Source organism: Odontesthes bonariensis, chromosome 4 (genome assembly GCF_027942865.1).
Source record: "Odontesthes bonariensis isolate fOdoBon6 chromosome 4, fOdoBon6.hap1, whole genome shotgun sequence".
NCBI classification, from domain to species: Eukaryota; Metazoa; Chordata; class Actinopteri; order Atheriniformes; family Atherinopsidae; genus Odontesthes; species Odontesthes bonariensis.
Window position 1 is genome coordinate 36,183,705 of NC_134509.1, and position 12,304 is coordinate 36,196,008.

The window sequence follows — 12,304 nt, forward strand, 5'->3', positions numbered from 1 at the left end:
CTGGTCATAGGGATCCTCGATAAAGAATTATCCGAAAAACTGCAACTGACAGCCGACCTAACACTGGAAATGGCCGTTGAAATGGTGCGGCAATCGGAGCAAATCAAGGGTCAAGTTAGCCAGCAGGCTACAGTTAGCTCCTCAGAGGCTAGCTACCTCAGCGAAGTTGCTAGGAGACAATCTCGAGCTCAGAACCATCACTCTGGCTCGAGGGGGTGGCAGCAGCCTGGAACCAACCGTTTCCAACCGCCGGGGGGGCAAGGAAAAAAATGTTTTAGTTGTGGCAAAGACTACCACACACAGGCACAGTGTAAAGCGGTGAACGCTACGTGTAGAAATTGCCAAAAAGTTGGGCATTTCGCAACTGTATGCCGGTCAGCCAAACTCAACGAGCTTGTTAACATGGGGGCAGAGTACGAGGCAAACGGAGACAATGGGCACTTTCTCGGCGAAATCAAAGCCGCCTGTACCGTTACCGACTCCACCACCCCATGGACTGTAAAGCTGCGAATAAGTCAGACCCGAATAGAGTTTAAGATCGACACAGGGGCCGACACTACCGTCATATCGGAAGACACATATCGCCGATTAAAACCCAGACCAGCGTTAGCCAACAACACCACATCCCTCCAGAGCCCGGGAGGCAGACTGGGTTGCTTAGGAATGTTCAACACGACAGTGAAGTACTCGGGCCAGCTGTACAAATTCAGCATTCATGTTATTAGAACACAGGGAAGTAACTTGCTGGGGCGCAATGTGGCAGAGGCGATGGGGCTGGTGAAGAGGCTAAATGAGGTACAGAGCACGTTCGACACAGAGCTGGGCTTACTCAAAGTAAAACCCGTGAAAATTCACCTAAAAGAGAACGCTATTCCCTACAGCGTGAGCACTGCTAGGCGGGTGTCTGCTCCTCTTTTCCCCAAAGTCAGGGCTGAGCTGAAGAGGATGGTGCAGTGTGGCGTCATTGAGGAGGTCAAGGAGCCGACGGAGTGGTGCGCACCCATGGTCCCGGTTCCCAAAAAGAATGGCGAGGTGAGAATCTGCGTCGACCTCAAACGCCTGAACACCGCAGTTAAGAGGGAGAGGTATGTCCTGCCCACCATAGATGACATCCTGCCGAGGCTGGCAGACTCTCGGGTGTTCTCCCTTCTAGACGCCGCCAGTGGGTTTTGGCAGATACCACTGGACCAAGACACGGCGATGCTCACCACCTTCATCACACCCATGGGAAGGTACTACTTCAAGCGGCTCCCTTTTGGAATCTCCAGCGCCTCCGAGATATTCCAAAGGGAGATGTCGGTGCTGTTCCGCGACCTGGAGGGCGTTGAGGTATTCATGGACGACATCCTTGTCCATGGTGCTGACGAGGGCCAACATGAGGAGCGACTGCAGGCAGCCCTACGCATCCTGAAGGACGCAGGCCTAAAGCTCAATGAAGACAAGTGTCGCCTGCGCCAGAGACAGCTGACATACCTGGGGCACTGCATCGATCAGGAGGGCATTCGACCCGATCCATCAAAGGTCAGTGCCATCATGGAGATGCCAGCCCCGAGCGACGTGCCCGAGCTGCGGAGGTTCCTGGGTATGGTTCAGTACCTGGGCAGGTACCTGCCGAGCCTGTCAGCGACAGCAAAACCCCTCAACGACCTGCTGAAGAACAACGCTGTGTGGTCCTGGGACACAGCCCAAGCCGAGGCCTTCAGCAAGGTAAAGATACTCGTTTGCACAGCACCCACACTGTCATTCTATGACATCAACAAGCCAACAATAGTGAGCGCCGATGCCAGCAGCTATGGGCCAGGCGCTGTGCTGCTGCAGAGGCATGATGATGGACTAAAACCAGTAGCATTCTGTTCTCGGACACTAACTGACTCTGAGACGCGCTATGCGCAAATAGAGAAAGAGTGCCTGGCAGCTGTTTGGGCATGTGAGAGGTTCTCCCAGTATCTGTATGGCCTAGAGAGTTTCACAGTGCATACAGACCACAAGCAATTAGTTCCACTGATCAACAACAAAGATCTCGACACAGTTCCTCTGCGATGCCAACGCTTACTCATGCGTATGATGAAGTATAACCCCACAGCAGAATATGTACCTGGTAAAACACTGACTGTAGCAGACACACTTTCCAGACAACCGTTACCAGCAGTACAAAGTGAAGTGTCAGAACTAATCTGTGATGTGACAGCTTTTGAAAATGCAACACACACCGCCTGGCCAGTATCCCCATCGAAACTGGAGCGGATCAAACAGGAGACGAGCACGGACTACGAACTCCATGTGGTCAGCAACCTGGTAGCGCAAGGCTGGCCAGCCCACGTGAGTAGTGTTCCAGTCCAAGCCAAAGCTTACCACCAGTGGGGAAACAGCTTGTCTGTCTCAAAAGGACTGGTGCTGTACGGTGAGCGCATAGTCATCCCGCACAGCCTGAAACACGACATTCTCAACCGTCTGCACGATGGGCACCAGGGCATCACCAAGTGCAAAGAGAGAGCGCGCATGAGTGTGTGGTGGCCCGGTCTGGAGAGAGAGCTCCAGGACCTCGTGACAAAATGCCCAGAATGCCTGCAGATCAGACCAACACAGAGGAAGGAGCCTCTGATCACGACTGAGCTGCCGTCCAGGCCATGGCAGAAGATCGCTGCAGACATGTGTGAGTACGACAAACAGAACTATTTAGTTGTGATTGACTATTTTTCTCGTTACCTGGAGATTGCCCACTTGCCTGACATGAGCAGCCAGACCACCTGTGCCCGTCTGAAGAACATCTTCGCGCGGTGGGGGTGTCCAGATGAGCTGTACACAGACAACGGAGGTCAATTCGTGAGCAGAGAATTCAAATCCTTCACTGACACTTATGACTTCACACACCACACTTCCAGTCCTCACTACCCACAGTCCAACGGTGAGGCTGAGAGAGCTGTACAGACAGCCAAAAAGATCATGCGGCAGGCTGACCCATTCCTTGCTCTCATGAGCTACAGAGCAACACCCTTGCAAGCCACTGGTGCCAGCCCCGCACAGCTGATGCTGGGCCGCCAGATCAAAATGACTGTGCCTGCTCTCGACACAGTCCTCTCCCCAAAGTGGCCTGACTTGGAAGCAGTCAGGCAAGCCGACGCCAGAGCCAAGGAGGGCTACAGGCGTGCATTCGACAGGCGTCACGGTGCCCGTGCACTTCCACCTCTCACCCCGGGGGCGAGCGTGGCGGTGAAACTGGACAACGAGTCTGGTTGGACAACAACCAGCACGGTCCACAGCATCCACCCTGCGCCTAGGTCCTACCTGGTGCAGACCGACAGGGGAGTCCTGCGTCGCAACAGACGTCATCTACGCCAAACATTCGACACAGCTCAGCGGCATGGTGAAGACAACGTGCAGCTGAGCAGTCAGCCAGGTGAGGCAGAGGGCACGCAGGCGTGCCACACAGAGACTGTTCCTGAACAGCCTGTTCCTGCAGAAAACACCCCAACTCGAGTGACTTCCAGAGGCAGAGTCATTTATACACCCGCAAGACTGAAAGACTTTGTGTTAGATCGACCATAGTTTGCCACATGGAGCAGAATAACCTCCGGCAACTATGCAGATTATTGGGTAGTCCACCCCATGACCTTAGATTACCTGTGTGATATAAAAAAAAAATAAATAAAAAAAAAAAAGAGATTGATATCTTTGATATTTATTGTATGTTGTATTGCATGAAAAGTTAAGTATATAGTAGCCTATGTCCAATGTGCCTTATGATAGAGTAAGAAATATTTAAAAACAATGAAATGCTTGGCTAATATTTAAAGTGTTGAAATCACTTAGATTGTTTCAGATATGCGTTTGCGTAATGTGTGTATATGTATGCTTGAAAGAGACCTGTCTGTCAGTGTGCCTGGGTATAATAATTAATAGTCAGTTAAACAATTTTGTTTCATTTCTGTGTTGAGCCCAGCCATTGCCTTCGTCTCAAAAAGGGGAAGATGTCATGAGCCACTCATGTAGTGTGCGCATGCGCCTAATGTTGTTACAATGAATCTAATGCGCGTGCCACAGAGGATATGACAGTTGGATATGACAGTTGATATGACAGTTGATATGACAGTTGATATGACAGTTGAAGATCTGCTACTGTGACGGGCAGTCGTGTTATGTTTGATCCAAATAAATACCGCTAACCAGAGAAGTTGTCCTCCTATGTTTACCCGGTTCATACGAGTTTTACACTTGTTGGGAGCTGTCAGGGTCGGACTGGCAAAAAAAATTGGCCCTGGCAATTTTCCCCTGGGACCAGCCCCCCCCCTCAGTATTAATTAGTATCTCCAATCTAATTAAATAAAAATAAAAAATGAGCACAGACCGCTCAGTCAATGGCATGTACCCATAGAAAAAATACACACACATCACACAACCTGACTATCGACTGCTAACAACCATGATCAGTAACCTACACAAACCCGGACACATAATGGCTCGGCGACCAGCAACCGGATAAACCAATGAAGTGAATCAATCCTGTGAAAGAATGAAAACAAGTGAATGAAACCTGCACTCACCCATTATGAAGTTAACTCTGCCAGCCCCTCCATAACCTGCTCAGCCAACTCCTTGACGTCGGGTATGGTTGGTAACGTTACGGCGGCTAGCATTAGCAACGAGGCTGCTAGGCATGCTAAATCGGTAAGCATTAGGCTACTGAAGAAAGCTAGTCTTTTTAGCTGCGTTATAGTATCATCTTTCTTCTCGGCTATAACCTTTGTTTACGGCCACTGGCCCTAACCTGACGCCCTAGCTGTCAAATCACCAGAAGTTTTCACCGGAAGTACTCGCGCACACACAAAAGCTCTCTCCAGATATATATTTCTTTCATTCCGCCCAGATGAAATTTAATGCCGCCCAGATGAAATTTAATGCCACTCTTCGAAAATCGGCGAAATTTAAGACATTTTATCTGACATTTTAAGTGTCCATTGTCCTGATAAAGATCTAGCCTACCAGCTGTTGTGAGGCTTCACTTTGACAGCATTCTCAGTGGTTTAAGGTAAAATAAATTGAGGCAATTGTCACAAAAACAAATAGCATCCGTTTTACACTGCCAAATGAAATATTGGCTACACAACGAGCCCCTCGTCAGCCCTCATCATCAGTAAATTTCTGAGTGGGTGCGATCAGTCTTGCTTGACTTGCATGTTGGAATGTCTCTCTCTCGGGCATTTGTAGCTGGTGCAGCCCTATTATTGTATGGCGAGCTGTCCACGCATGTGGTGCTGAAATCGCGTGTCGGAATGGTGGTATGTTAAAAAGAAAAAATCATACCGCCATTCCGACAAAAGAAAAATGAAATTCGGAATGACGGGACGTTTCATTTCTTAAAAAAATGTCACCATTCCGACAATTGAACGTCAATGTCGGAATGTCGGTATGTCGGAATGGCAGCATGTAACCGTTCCGGACGCCTACAGAGCTGTCACTCTTCCCTCCCTCGGCTCTGCTGATCACCTCACCATCCTGCTTGTTCCTGCTTACACCCCAGTCATCAGGAAAATTAAGAAGGTTACCAAGACCATCAAGCAGTGGACTAATAAGAGTATAGCTATCCTACAGGGTTGCTTCGAGTCTACTAACTGGACCAATCTCCTTTCTTCTTCTGAGGATATAAACGAACAGGTGGATGTTGTCTCATCATACATCAACTTCTGTGAGGAAAACATCATACCCTCCAAGACTATCACCATCTTTCCTAACAATAAACCCTGGGTCACCAAGGAGTTAAAAAACATTATCAATAAGAAGAAACGGATATTTTTCTCTGGGTCAGAGATGGAGAAAAAGGAGGTTAATAAAGAGGTCAAGAGGGCTATTAAGATTGCCAAGCTGAACTACAAGAGCAAAGTGGAAGAAAAGTTTTCTCATGGAAACCTCCGCTCAGCTTGGCAGGGTCTGAAGAGAATGGCGGCTGTTAACCTTTCTATCAGCAACAACCCTGTTAACACTCCTGGCAGCACACCAGCATCTCTCCCTAACGACCTTAACACCTTCTTCTCCAGATTTGAGATAAACAACTCCAACCAGTTAGAGGATATCAGATCCAACCTCATACCTGATGACCTTTGTATTTCTTTCTCCACCACAGACGTTGTAAGGGCCCTTAAGAGGTCTAAGGCTAATAGTGCACCTGGAGCTGATAACGTCAGTGGCCGGGTCCTCAGACATTAGGCCCAATCCCATTTCTATTTTTCTACCCCTACCCCTTAGCCCTACCCCTCGCCCCTTCAATCGTAGGGCTAAGGGGTAGGGGTGAAAACGTAACCCTTCGATTTGGGACACCCCTTCACACTCACGTACGTCATAAGTCCGCGCCATCAGTTGTTACGTAACCAAAAGCGACAGCTTTAGCCAGAAGTAAACAAACATGCCTGCTGCTGTGGCGTTCGCGCTCTCCTAGGCTATTCGATATTTTTAGAAATATCTGCGTCGAATCGACGGAGTGCCATCAGGCGAAGGCGTCTTCGACATCTGGGAGCATTGCTGGATCTTGTTACAATGTGGAATGTGAAATTAATGCAAATAACGCGTGTGAGTGAGCAGCTGGTAGCTTCCAGAGTCGGCGTGTGAATATGATAATGTGTGTATGTGTTTCAAAGTGCTTCTAACTGTACATTTGTGATATCGTGTAATATAGAAACAATTTGCTTGTCTCGTTGGATTTGCTGATTGGAGTAGTATCCTAACCTAGCTGAAAGCATAAGCTAACGTTTAGCCTTTGTTACTCGTCTAGTTCCGTTTGGGATAAACATGCAGCTCATGCGTTTTTGAAGCGGTTTTCTTTGTACCAGGTTCAGATTTGATGACATAAATAAATGCACTGCATTGTGTGTGCTATCAATGTGTTGGTTTGGGAGGATGAAAGCCTGATCTTTCCATGTTTTTCTTTCCAGCAGACGGGTCATCCTACAAATTCTTGCCGATTGGACCACAACATGTACCCCAATTTTTTTGTTATCCCTTGTATAATAAATCTCTTCATACCAATATCCGTTCCAGTCGTTCATATGATGTTGATGTGATAATCATGCTCACAAACCTTTGGTCCTTAATTTCTTTTATTAGGCTACTCACATTACAGACTGGTAAGGCAGCTTATTTTCAGAAATAGTGCAAATAACAGCCTAAAGTGTGTGGTGCAAATATTGACAATAAACAGTATGAATATAAACAATATGAACATAAACGGGCAACAGTGCAATCATCGAGAACGAGATGGTGGGGTGACCGGAGCAGGAACAGCGAAGGTGCATGGCACATCGGAGGTGCTGGGCTCAGTGATGTTCTGGGGGAACAAGACACGACATGACATTATAGCATGCACTTTCATCCATTGTAAAAAAAATTTAAAAAGGTGTTTCAGAATGCGGTATTGGTGGCTGTGTGTACAATAGGTGCATGGCGCATCAACTCACCGTAAAGTTTGTCTATCATGCGCTCAAACAGAGCTAAAAAGCGCTCCGTTTTCTGCTCCGTCTCCTCGTGGCGCTTCTGCTCCTTCAGGCTCTCCTGTATCAGGTAATCCATTATGGGATTGGACTTCCTACTTCTTTTTGGGGATGGGGATGACTTTAGAAACCGATCTTCGTTTTCGGCGCTAAACCTGATCAGGCTCTTTGTTTGTGCTTGAGTCCCTGTGAATCACAGTCACGTATATGAATACTTGTGATAATAGGTAGCGAAATGACGCACATGTCACTCAAAAGGAACTTCTCTATGGTTAACCAATTACATTGCTTGTAAATACTCGAGTTACAATTTCAAAAACGACAACTCTTTCGCAGCACCTTCACATGCATTGACCGATTACTCCATGTAAATAGCGACTTTTCCCATGTGCGTTTATAGCAGAAAACAACTACACATTGCCACCATGTTAAACTCACACAATACACCAGTTATCACAACCTAAAACGGTTAAAACAGTTAAATTATGGAAAAAAAATAGAGGAACTTGTGTGGTGCTCTCTTTGCTGCTTCTGCCATGTTTAAAAACACTCGAGTTCTCCCGGTAGTCGCGTTGTACTCTGGGAAATATATCATACCCCTTCGAACGGAGTCTGCCTGGCCGAAGCCCTCTGTTTGAAGGGCTACAAATTAGCCCTACCCCTCCGCCGACGTGAATTGGGACACCCCTACCCCTACACGTGAACGCGCAAAACGGAGGGGAAGGGGTAAGGGGTAGGGCCAAGGGGTGAAATGGGATTGGGCCTTAGGGAGTGTCTTCCAGAAACTGTTCCAGTTCTCCATCAACACAGGAACTGTCCCTAAGGTGCTGTTTACACATACCCGGGTATTTTGATAAACGCATATTTTCTAACCTTCGTTTGCAAATATAACTAGGTGCACACAGCCCCGTTTTTAAAAAAAAAAACACGTTTACATTGATCAGCATAAATACGCAGTCCGTCCGGGTCTACCCTAGAATCGCCGTCGCTGGCGGTGGTATGGCCGGGCTCTGTCTTCCAAAAGAAGCTCCGCAATTGCTGCCCTCCGAGCCCTAATGCGTCTTTGTTGGTCAATACACTGTATGACTTTAATTTTCAAAAGCACACAAGCGAGTATAGCTCTTAAAAACAGAAATGCTGCTAGTACCTCCATGCTTGCCAGATAAACAATGGACGTCGGTCTTTTACCCCGGATATTGCCCAAAACTCCGTTTTTGTCTCTTTCAACCAGTTTATACACAAACGCTAAATGGAGTTTTTAAAAAATCTCCACTTTTGCCGGAGTTTTTTTTATGCCTCGTTTTCAGAGGAAAACACTCCGTTTGTGTATAAATGAAAGGCACAAACGAAGGGAAAGGTCTTCGTTTATCAAAATACGTAAGTAAGTATGTGTAAACAGCACCTAAATGTTGGAAACACTCAACAATTATCCCCATTCCCAAGAGAAGCCCCCCCCATGGCCCTGAACGATCTGCGTCCAGTGGCCCTCTCCTCCCAGGTGATGAAGGCTATGGAGAGGCTTGTCAGGCAACACATTCTCACCCTGACCAATTCACAACTCGACCCGCTCCAATTTGCATATCAAAGCCACAAAGGTGTTGACGATGCCAAAGCCTTCATCATTGATACTGTTCACAGACACCTGGAGCTTCCCAATACCTCCGCCAGACTCCTGTTTGCAGATTTTTCCTCAGCCTTTAACACCGTGCAACCACGTATTCTAGCAGAGACACTCCACCGGAACTTCAACATGAGCAGTCAGCTCATCCTCTGGATCTTGGACTTTTTGACCAACCGAACCCAGCGTGTCCGGATTAATAATAACCTGTTTGACCTCCTCACCACCTCCACTGGCTCCCCACAAGGCTGTGTGTTATCTCCGCTGCTCTTCATTCTGTACACCGATGAGTGCAGATCAACACACTCCAACTGTCACTTGGTTAAGTTTGCTGATAATAATAATAATAATAATGACTTGGTTTTATATAGCGCCTTTCAAGTAACCCAAGGTCGCTTTACAAAAGGGAGATGGGGCTAGGGAATAGAGGAAAGAAGAGGGGAGGGGGTAGAAATGGGGATGGGGCCAAGGTGATTAAGGACCATAGGCCTCAGTGAATAAGTGGGATTTGATGTGCTTTTTGAACGTTTCCAGTGTGGGTACAGTTCTCCTGTCCCTCCTATCCGGCCCCTCCCTCCATCATGGACCCGCTCTTCAGCAGTTCATAGAGTGGTGTGACTCTTCCTGCCTGGAGCTGAATGTCACCAAAACTAAGGAGATGGTGGTGACCTTCTCTAGCAGCCAAAGGGAACTGGCGGCGGCTGTCACCACTATCATCCACGGTTCTCCGGTCGAGACAGTTGAGGAATATAAATATCTGGGAACCATCCTGGGTTGCCAACTGAGGTTCTCTTCCAACACAGAAGGGATCCTGAGGAAGTGTCACCACAGGATGTACCTACTAAGGAAACTGAACTCTTTTTCTATCTTGTACTTTCCATTCTCTGGAAAGTACAAGATGGCGGCTGGCAAGTTTGGCGTTCTGGTGACTCTCCTGGCATATATTTTTTAAGTAATTTATTAAGTGAGTTTTTAGATAGGCCTACAAACTGGGCGACGAGCATACCAAATAAATGTGCACAGTATGACAATTTAGCAGTAAACAAGCACTTTGGATTCGGGAAGAAAACCATTCTGGATTATTTCCTTTTCCCCGGCTGGTATGCAATCAAACGCAACACCAAGTCCATGACCACCGCGAAACGGCAGGTGAATGGCGGAGATTTGATAATTTGCCTGTGCTTACTATTATCTGGGGATATACATCAATGCCCTGGTCCGGTTGAATGGAAAGTTGGTGATCAACTGGAAATAGCAAAAACTATTGAAAACACCAGTCAAATTAACAACGGGGGAAATCTGTCTGGAGGGCGTGACCGAGAAGGTGTGAAAATAACAGTGGAATTCGGAGCAGTTGAACTAAAGCAATTTGGAGAAAGTGGTGATGGCCGGAGAGATTACTCTGGGGAACATGGATTCGTGGAGCAAGCCAGAGGAGAAGGCCCTTCTGGTCTGGGAGAAAGCATTGGAATGCAAGTCGGATTCGCGGAGGGAGTTGGACAAAGCTTGTCTCCTCATCGATCATGCATCGCAACGCAAGTAACGCAGGGAGCGCAGCGAAATACAGCCCAGGTAACCGCGGATAAATTACACACCTGTCAAGATACAACAGACACTTTCCTAACGAATCGGGGTCTACATCTGCTACATCTAAACATTAGGAGTCTATTACCCAAGATTAATGAGATCAGACTTCTCTGCAAAAATAACAAAGTGGGACTTTTAAGTTTTTCTGAAACATGGCTGGATGAATCGATAAAGGACGCTGAAATCGAAATAGAGAACTACTGCTTAATTAGGAAGGATCGTAACAGAAAAGGTGGGGGCGTCTGTGTTACGTACAGTGTTCTGTATGTCTTTTATGTATGTATGTTGTACATGTCTTGTGGTATGTATTGTATTGTGTTCTGTTTTGTGGTGTTGGTTTGTGTTGCTGTTTTGTCTCCCCCTCCTGTTTCAATTCTCTCACTTCACAATGTGCACACCTGGTTTCAATAATCATTCAACCACACCTGATCCAGATCTTCAATCAGCCAGTCCCCTTTATATAGTCCCTTGTTTGTTTCTTGTGAGCTGTGGCAGAGCTCTAGTTAGTTCTTTTTGTCTCTTGTTAATTCTTTTGTTGGGTGCACAGGGACTTCGAGGCTAGGTAAGATACCCTGGGGTCTACATATTACATCCACGTAAGTTTACCTTTTGTTAGAAACCCTAGGTAAGAGTGAGCACCACCCGCTGTCATTTTTGGGTGCTCAGCACCTGTAAAAGGGGGGTGGGGTTATGTTCTTTTCATTTCTTTGGTGCCACTGTAGTCCTCGTTGTTCCCTGTGTTACCATTTGTAAATAAATACTTTCTTTAACTGTTGATACGTTTCCTGGTTTTGTGTGACTACACCCTCACCCACCCAAACCTGTTGCCTTATGTTGCGCCTTCCCACTCCGAGCCATTAGGGGGCGTAACAGTCTGTATATATTTAAGATCGGACATTTGTTTTAACCAAAGAGTCGATATATATGAGGACCAGATTGAAGCTTTGTGGGTAAACATTTTGCTGCCTAAGAGCAAGCCAATATTAGTGGGCGTTTGTTACCGGCCTCCGGACCAGACAAATTTTTATGACCTGTTGGACAATGTATGTTCGAAATGCTTGGACTTCATAAATTCGGAAGTAATCATGTTGGGAGATTTTAATACGGATGTTGTCAGAGACGAAATTTCAATGTCTAAAGCTCTGAAGAACTTTTGCAGTAGCCACAGCCTACATCAGCTGATTGAAGAACCGACACGTGTTTGCATTTCTACTCAAACCACGATTGATCTTATTTTAGTTTCTGAGAAATCAAGAATTGTAAATAGTGGGGTAATTCACTACGGTTTAAAGGTAGGGTAGGAGATCCTGGATTTTGAGTCCAGCGAAGCTGCATTTTGAAAAAACACAGGTAAAAAGTCCCAACCCTTTTCTTCACTTTCCCCCAGAAGGCACGCCATGAACATGAACGCGCACGAGCACGACGGTGCACGAGCGCTGTTCTGACAGCAAGCATCGATCGTTGCCGTATTTAGTATTTAGTATATGCTAACTATACGTTTAATAATGCTAGGTGCTAGCCAAGCTGGCTCTAGTTTAGCTTCCTGCCAAGCTTCTGGACGCGTAATTCGTTCACGGAGCAGGGTATGCGCACAAGGGGAAGGAGGAGAAGAGGGAGGGAG